We start from the raw sequence: 7,736 nt of genomic DNA, 5'->3' as shown, positions 1-7,736 counted from the left end.
ATGAACATTCAGAGAGTTCTTTGGTTCAGCTTTGAAGGATAATTATGGAGGAAATAACGCCAATCTGCAACATATGGATACAGCGGTGTGTCTAGGATAATCCTGGAGAGCCAGATTCTGATGGCGTTTCCTTTATCGGCGCCGATGGCTGATCAGATGGTCAAATATATATATATATATAAAAAAAAATACTTTTAAAGAAACCTGAAAATTACTCAGATCATTATTATAGCAGATCAAGTCACACTTACTTTAAGACATCTATATTTGCTAAGAAATATTGTGACTTATTCTAACCGGCTCTGGTTTTATAAAATGTGGTCATTGTTATGTTTTTACTGTGCGATGTTTCTGCTGATGGCCCCCATGGTGCAGCAGTCCGTTACTCGACCCAAGCTTTCCAAGCAGCAGGTTACTAAGACAAACGGCCTCAGTGCAGTTCTTCTAAAGAAAAACGTTGAGTGGTTTCATCCCTGGTCTTGTTGTTTAGCCTTTATTTGTCCACAGAGAACAGAAGAGGCCAGGATGGTAACAAGAGGGCTTTGGCTCTCATTGAAACACTGGGCCCAGATAACCCTGGGTTCACCGCCTGGTTCTGATTTGTCTTCACTTTCTGTCTCTGCTCTGCTGAGAATACAGAGTGCAGATATTGAGCACAGATAATAACAGAGGCTTTATCTTGGGGGTGCATGGTTCAAGCAGAGATGACTCATCCTCTTGTTGAGGAAATACAGTTTTAAAATGGGTCAAGAGAGTCATGGTACCCTTAAAGATGAATGAGTAGGGTAGGCTGATGTGTACACTGCAAACAAAAACACCTTCCTTTAGGGTGAGGTAACGGTCAATAAAAACAGGGCTGTAGATGTTTGACTTTGCCAATGTGAGTCAATAATATAAATAAGTTTAAGATTTGGATGTGGTTTCTGTTGTCGACTCATACACACACGTGACCGGTGATGTTTCATCTATGAGAATGTTAATTAGTTCCCTTTAACATATCTTGATTTATGAGTTCAGAGTTTCATTCATTCAGGCCTCAGAGCTGCAAGGCTACAGGGTGTCTGAGGGAGACGGGTTGTTTATCCTATTTGGGAGTGTTTGGGATAGAAATAATCGTTCTCATAACAAGCTAGACTGTTTCTCAGGGATTATTTCACAACATAATGTGCTGTTTCAATTTGTCTGTAGTCGTTTGGGTAACAGTATGTCGAGACCTTCATAGCCTTCCTGCAGGGTTTAAATTAGTGCCACAAATTTTGTGTAGCCATGGCCGGACTGGACATTACGCCATCTTGTTCCCTTTTTTCTTTGCAAAGAAAATAAAGAGCCGACTGAGTGAAACCCATCGATCTCCGTTTGTTTTAACCCGACTGCATAGTTGAATACAAATTTAGAAGTGATGAATATAAACTGCAAAGTTACAATTTTAAAACAATAAAAGTCTCAAATTTACATGTATGAATCACAAATTTCTGTCTATGAATATCAGATTAAATTGGGTGAGTATGTGTTGATGGAAAGGAACAAATAAGAATAGTACATTTATGTAAAAATAGTAAATTACATTTACAAATTTAAACACCTGTCTTGTTTTTTACTGCCCATGCTTTTCTAAAACAGTTATTATTATAGTTATAGTTATTATAGTTATAGTTATTTATCTCTATAAACAAATGTAAAAATTTTCTGGTGAATATTTGGGGATATGAATCAAAAAAACAAAAAAATAAACGCTTTTATTACCGCTACCATGGAGGCTATGTTTTGCAGGATTACTAGAACAGATTTTAATGAAATTTTCACCAGATATGCACTTCCTACCAAGGAACAAACCAGTATATTTAGCCAAAGACCCAGATCATAATCTGGATACAGGAAGTTTTTAAAGGATTCCTGAGCATTGTGAGACAGGGATGTTTGACTAAAAAAGCAATTTCTCCCTAACCAGAGGGTGGCAGCAGAGATTATTCACAGCTTTAAGGGAAGGTTATACTCCTGCAGCACTGTATCGCAGTTAGATTGTTGCAGGTAGAATGCAGATATTTTTGATTTATGCTCAATATTATAGCATGACCTGCGCTATGTTATTCCACGCCACAAAGCAAGAGGAACGATCACGAATTAGCTAGGATTGTGTAGGTCTGTGTGTCTGTTGAGCTTGTTCGCCGTCCACAACCCCTCATCCAATGCCGGACGACACACAGTTCACTAAAGACTGGCCGTGGTGCTGCGTGTTTTGGCTTCGGGTGCAAACCAACAGACCGTTGCACAGAGCTACAAACTAGCTTCCTGTACGGTGTCTGGGATAGTGTCTGAGGTGGGCTAGGCGTTGTGAACGGCACTACAGTTCCTACCAAACAGGAAATACACATAGTGTAGAGCAGAATTGACCAATCAGAGGCCTCCTTGTTTCGACGCTGCAATTTTGCGGAGGTGCACCAGAGTGTCTGCGGGAGACGGGGGCTTATCTGCGTTAACCGAAATGGTTTCTAGGCTCTTTAGTACTAGATACAAAAAATTTATCTGGAAGTATTATACTAAAGACAGAAATACAAAAACACAAGAAAAGGGGCGTTGTTTGTTTTTTAGCATGATTACTTGAAAAGTTTTTAATGGATAATAACATTTTTACCAGACGTGTGAAGTAACAATTCATTGAAACTTGGTAATGATCCAGAATATGAGCTAGTTTTATTAATATGGGGCCAGGGTTAGCTCCAAGTGCTTTAGGATGTATTGAAGGTTTATTTGCAAATGGTTTAAATAATCACAGCTACATGTTTCTATAGGGGAAAAATAACGCTCAACCAATCAGTGTTAGAGCAACAACAAACTTGGGGAAAATGTCCTGCATGTTGCTTCTGGTTTAGATTAGTTTTGTCTTTCATTTTATTCATTACTTTAGATTTCATTTGGACTAACTTCTATATAGAAGTGGATTTAATCCCGTCTTCCATATCATGAGGGGAAGTTGCTGGTGAACTGGAAACGTGCCCTTCATGCTTCATCCGCTGTCTATTTTATATATTTGCTGCTTTATTGGTTTCCAGCAAATCTTGCTCCCTGTTGACTTTAATCTAAACTTGCTGCTGGTGACTGTTGCTCATCTCAGGGTCTTGGCTTTCTGCCACGGGTCGTGTAACAGGCTCACAGTAACTGATCTAGCTCTAAGTGCCTTGGGCGTGTTAGCGGTGGATAGGTTGGAGATGATGCAAACTAGGATGAGTTTCTGGACACCAGACATCCCTGTCAGCCCGGGGGGAGGCTTGCTCATTATTGATGACTGCTGCCTCATCCATTATGAGATTACTTTGGTGGATGAAGACATGCCAGCCTAAATTAGGGGTTCATTTACACGTTGCTTGTTATAAAGAGAAAAAAAAAAAAAACTTCCTCATTTATCTTTTTTATCTATTACCCAAAATCTGTTTAATAAACTTTTGTTTAGTAACCAAAAAAGTTAAATAAATGAATCCTACCAAGCACAGAGCACAGATCTAACAGGATAAGCAGACTGTTGGTGCCTCTTTTATCCAGCCAAACGTCAGCGGCTATGTAGAGTCCAGAGGGATACCAAGGACTTGGTTTATGTTTCAAAACTCTGTTTCTGCCCCTACGCCACTGAGACGCCTGCGTCTTTTGGCACACCTAAAAAATAACCATGGGGCTGTCCAATGATGTGCACAGGCCTGCTTCCCTTTTCCCTTGTTTCTGTCACTGCATCACAGCGCCACCAATAGGTCCGGCTTTCACTTTTTACGATTTACTACGATTTGGTGGAGACCAGAGCATGTGAGCGGAGCGTAGAGCGAGCGGTGGAGCGGAGCGGAAGAAATATGGTGGAACGCAGAGCGTTTTTTTAAGTGGAGCGAGGATTTTTCTCCGCTCCAGTTCGCTCCGACTTTATTCAAATTCATGTTTGACTTAAAACCTAGGTCAATGCCTTTGCTATAGTCTGTGCCTATAATCTGTTATAGTCTATGTTTCAACTTTACCACGGAATCGCAGAGGCAAGGATTGCATATTGTGTGATTAAAAAGTGGGATAAAATAAAACATTCACTAATTATAGTTAACAATACAGAGTGGGTTTACATAAAGTGATCGTTGTGGTAAGAGCCTGTTTTTGAAAATGGATCACATACATGCAATATACAATATTATCTTATTTGCAATGGGATGTGAAGTGACCTTTTTTAATGTAGTCTATTAAAAAAAATAATAATTAAAAAGTAAACTGGGGCAACATGAATGAAGCGAGGTGTTACCTTCACATCTGGGAAATAGTGCGATAATTTAACAGCCAGTTAAATAAGACAATACGCATGTATCGCAAATCATTAAATCAAACGCCATGTGTTCAAGGGCCCTGGGATCATTACATGAAGGAAAAATGTCGGAAAATGCATTCTCCTGTAAATTTGAGCGAGCGTGGGGCGATTTCGCCGGAGCTGCAGGGAAATTAAGGTGAATTAAGAGCTTCCTGGGTCATCTTTGAGCGGCGGAGCAAATGAGCGATCATCCTCCTGAGCACGTAGCGGGAATTGCGCTGGTCGAGACACACATTTACTGAGCTTCATGCTTACAGAGAAAGTTCTTAGTGTGGATGTAGCTTTAGTCTTTGTTTCTGCAGCTGTGCAACTGATTTATTGCGTTTAAATTGCAGTAATATTTGAATTGCTTCATATTGCGAAGAAGTAGCTCTGATGATGATGTATCGACCACTGAAGAAATAAGTCCTGAAATAAGCTCTAATAAAATAGCAGCTCTTAGTTTTATTTGCTCATATTGACCCAATACAACACCAGCATTTTGTAATGTGGGATGTTAGCGATGGCCTTAATGTAGCGTTACCTCTCAGAGCTCACCTGTTGCATTAAGTTACATCGTTTTCTACATAGAGAATAAACATGGTTGTTGGGATGACGCTGGTTGGAACGATTCGGTCGATGTGCTTTGAACTGAAAGCAGATATAATCTGATGCTTGTTGATTGGTCCACATTTTGTCTGGCTTGTTTATCGGCTTTAGTCGTGTTTGGAAGCAACCTGATTGCATTTGTTTGATTAATATGAAGGAAATATCCAAAAAGTTTAATTTAATTGTAAAAATACTTTATTAATACCAAAGGTAAATATTAAATATTAGAACTCATTGTTTGTTTTTGAACCAGTTTGTAGTGGCCTGTCTTGCACCGGATCTGGAGAAGCCTCTGACTGAAGTCCCTCTGTTGATGTTTAACTATCCGATAAAGAGGATGCTCACTGTTGTCCATAATCTTCTCCACTTTATAAAGGTTTCTTCTTTGTAAAATAATCTCCAAATGAGTTCTTAGAACAGAGCAGAACCTTCTTTATCAGCTTGTTGAGCGTTTTTATGCCATTTACTCTGATGCTGGTACACCAGCAGATGATGGAGGGATGGATCACATTCTCCACATCAGACTGACAGAAGATCTGCAGCATCTTGCAGTAAACACTAAAGCTTCCTTAGGAAGTGCAGTCTGCTCTGTCCCTCCTTGTAGTCGGCTTCACAGTCTAGTTTGCTGTCCAGATGAGCACCGAGGTATTTCTACTCCTCCATCACCTCCACTTCTTCTCCCATGATAACAGGATTCAATTTGTTCCTGTTTCTTTTGAATACTACAATCATCTCCCTTTTTTTTGACATTGAGAATCAGATGATTGTTTCCACACTAAAATAAGACAACATGGACTGTTTAAAATTTTAACATTTTAGATCAGGTTATATTTAATCACCCTCACCTATCTGCTGGTTCAAAGAGCAAAGAGCACACATACTCCATGTCCCTCCCTGGAGATTGTGAGCCCAATGAGCAGAAGTAGTTTTTTCAGACAGAGCCACAGGATCCAAGCCGGTGTGAGTGTAGGTCGCCCTGGTCTCCCTGATCTGGGTATGATTCTCCATAGAAGGAAGAGCCAAACAGAGACTGGAAATGAGTGTCAACTCCTCTAACAAGTCTAATTCTGCAGATTCTGCTGCTCCGTCAGTGAACCGATCAGAGGGAACCACAGGAAGAACATGTATAATTTGTTTGCTCTTTTGCTGGATTTCACCACAGGACTTTAAGAGTAAATAATAGGCACACAGCTTCGTCCTTTCCGGCCAGCTCACCCTAAGCTTAGCATCTGAACCCTGAACTGCTCCCACTCAGGAGCCCTGCTGCCTGCTGCTGGGCTCAGCCTGGCCCTCTGCCTCTTCATCCAGCTGTTTGCCTCATGGCTGACCCGTGCTGCTGCACACTGTGCGCCACAATACGCCTTATTAACACAGCTGCTTTGTGCCAGTTTCATCAGGAAAAACAGTAGGTATGTTTGATCGTTAAAGGTCTGTTCCCTCTCATTTCTAATTGCTGATATGCCACAGCACTCTGTCCTTATAAAAATGTAATAAATACAAATTATTTTAGAAGAAAATGCATTTTTCATTTTCACAAATACCATTTTTTCATATTCCTTTAGGAAATTAGAGTTTTGCCTAAGCTTTATTTAAATTCTACCTGTCTGCTAATGAGGAAAATATCCGCCTCCAGATTTAATCTTCCAGTATAAAAACACATTTCCTATTAACGGTGTAATTATGTTAGTTAAGGTCTGCTAAACTGTTGGGATTTTCTTTATAAGATGACAACACACCGACATAGCTGATGTCTTAATCGGCGTGGCAGTAGGAGGGTTGGAAGAGAATGAAGGTTTGACTAATGATCACTTCATAATGACAGCCGGAGGCAGCAGAGCAGCTTCCTGTGTAGGCGAGGGAGAAACGGGGCGATGCGGCGAACGAGGCAGAGATCAGAGTTTAAGGGGAGAACATAAGAGACGAGCACAGCTTGCCTCTCATTAAGCTCCATCCTTCTCAGTTACCATCACGCTCTGGGTCAAGCTGTCCTGCAAACTACTGAGAGCTGAAAGTAGAGCTCATATGGATGAGCTGGAGGTAGATTTTCTTCTTAAAGTTTACCTTTAATATTTACCTCAGTCCTGATTGTTTTGTTGCCATCCTGCACTGGAGGATCCCTCTTATTGACACGTTTCCTCTAAAAATCAACTAATCCAGTTTTTATAAGGATGATACTAATTATGGGGACTCCTGATTGGACAGATCGACACGTTTTCACCTTTCTATCCCAATGATTGATTTTGGTTATCAGCAGATCCTGAGACTTTTCCAGGAGTGTAGCTCTGGTTGCTGTAATGGCCTCATCATCATCATCATTAAGAGGCTCTCATAAACGTTTCTCTCCATCATCTGAAACATTGCCTGTTACCCTGCTCTTGTGTTGGTGGCTGTCAGGTGTTTGTCTTTTGTTTTATTTCTATACATGTGTATTTTCTTTTTGTTTGTTTTGTTATGTATTTATGATCTTGGTGAATAACTGAATAAGAAATATTGTAACTTATAATTTTATCATCATAAAAATAAATGTTTCTCCAAAAAAGCAGGTACGTACGGAAGAGGATTAGGGCCAGTGAAAAAAAAAAAAGTTAACTGAGTTTTAACATTTATTTCAGTTTAGTATGGGAAAAAAGTCAGAATTCTGAGAAAAAAGTCAGAATTCTGACTTTAATCTCAGAATTCTGACTTTTTTCTCAGAGATGTCAGAATTCAGTCAGAATTCTAAGAAAAAAGTCAGAATTCTGACTTTAATCTCAGAATTGTGACTTTAATCTCAGAGATGTCAGAATTCAGTCAGAATTCTAAGAAAAAAGTCAGAATT

The 7,736-nt window shown here is 39.8% G+C and overlaps 1 protein-coding gene across 1 annotated transcript in view; it reads left to right on the top strand.

The window, feature by feature from the left end:
- The window catches only part of man1a2 (mannosidase, alpha, class 1A, member 2), a 103,723-nt gene that overhangs the window by 9,729 nt on the left and 86,258 nt on the right, over positions 1-7,736 (top strand). The window lies entirely within an intron of this gene.

This window comes from Cyprinodon variegatus, unplaced genomic scaffold (genome assembly GCF_000732505.1).
Source record: "Cyprinodon variegatus isolate N-32 unplaced genomic scaffold, C_variegatus-1.0 Scaffold757, whole genome shotgun sequence".
Lineage (NCBI taxonomy): Eukaryota > Metazoa > Chordata > Actinopteri > Cyprinodontiformes > Cyprinodontidae > Cyprinodon > Cyprinodon variegatus.
The sequence above is the reverse complement of the archived record's forward strand: the minus strand, read 5'-3'. Positions and strand labels throughout refer to the sequence as shown.